Raw genomic sequence first — 1,148 nt, forward strand, 5'->3', positions numbered from 1 at the left:
TCCAGCTGTACGCCTTGTTATCTTAGGTAGGGTATATGTTGTGAAGACGACATTTAAATTGCAGAAAGATATAGATTGGTTTACTGACTGGGTGAAGATCTGGCAGCTGGAGTATGATGTGGGAAAATACAAAGCTATTGACTTAGTCATGAAAAATACAAAAGCAGAATGTTACATGAGGAACAACTGCAAATTCTGAAATGCAGAGACGTGGTGGTGTTCTGGTGCATGAATCATATAAAGTTAGTATGCAGGTACAGAATATAATCAAGAAGGTAAGCAAGGCATTATCCTTTATTGTGACAGGAATTGAACACAGAAGTAAGGATGTTATGCTTCAATTATACAGGGCAGTGGTGAGAATATACCTTGAATATTGCGTGCTGTTTTAGTCTTCTTATTTAAGGAAGGATGTAAGTGCATTGGAGGCAGTTCAAAGGAGGTTTATTGCACTGATACCGTGAATGAATGGGTTGTCTTACAACGATACGCTTGGCTTATTTCCACTGAAGTTTAGAAGAGGAAGGGTGACTAAGAGCCTGAAGAAGGGTCACCGGACCCGAAACGTTAACTCTGATTTTTCTTCACAGATGGTGCCAGACCTGCTGAGCTTTCCCAGCAACTTCTGTTTTTGTTGTTGTGACTAACAGCCTCAATGGTCTTGACTTGGTAGACATTTCATCTTTTGGGTGAGTCCAGAAGGAGGCAGCACTAGTTTAAAATTATGGTTCACTCTTTCAGGAGAGTGATGAGGAATTTTCTTCTGCACTCAGAGAGTTGTGTGACTTTGAAACTCTCTTGTTTCAGAAGGAGATGTGTGAGGAGTCACTGACTATTTTTAAGGCAGAGGTGAATACAGATTCTTGGCAGGCATGGGAATTACAAGCTGTGGCACTTGATGGGAATGTGGAATCCAGAACACAAACAGAGTAGCTGTGAACTTAACAAACATCACAGCAGGTTGAAGGAGCCAAATGGTCCACTACTCCTACTAATTCATACATAATGCTGAGATACACAGGGGCTGCTCTGGGTAATGCTGAGATACACAGGGGCTGCTCTGGGTCACAGTGAGATACACAGGGGCTGCCCCCGGTCACACTGAGATACACAGGGGCTGCTCCGGGTCACACTGAGATACACAGGGG

The 1,148-nt window shown here is 43.1% G+C and overlaps 1 protein-coding gene across 1 annotated transcript in view; it reads right to left on the reverse strand.

The window, feature by feature from the left end:
* The window catches only part of LOC109919295 (tubulin tyrosine ligase-like family, member 9), a 106,541-nt gene that overhangs the window by 11,177 nt on the left and 94,216 nt on the right, over positions 1 to 1,148 (reverse strand). The gene's annotated exons all lie outside the window — the stretch shown is intronic.

Source organism: Rhincodon typus, chromosome 19, assembly GCF_021869965.1.
Source record: "Rhincodon typus isolate 14 chromosome 19, sRhiTyp1.1, whole genome shotgun sequence".
Lineage (NCBI taxonomy): Eukaryota > Metazoa > Chordata > Chondrichthyes > Orectolobiformes > Rhincodontidae > Rhincodon > Rhincodon typus.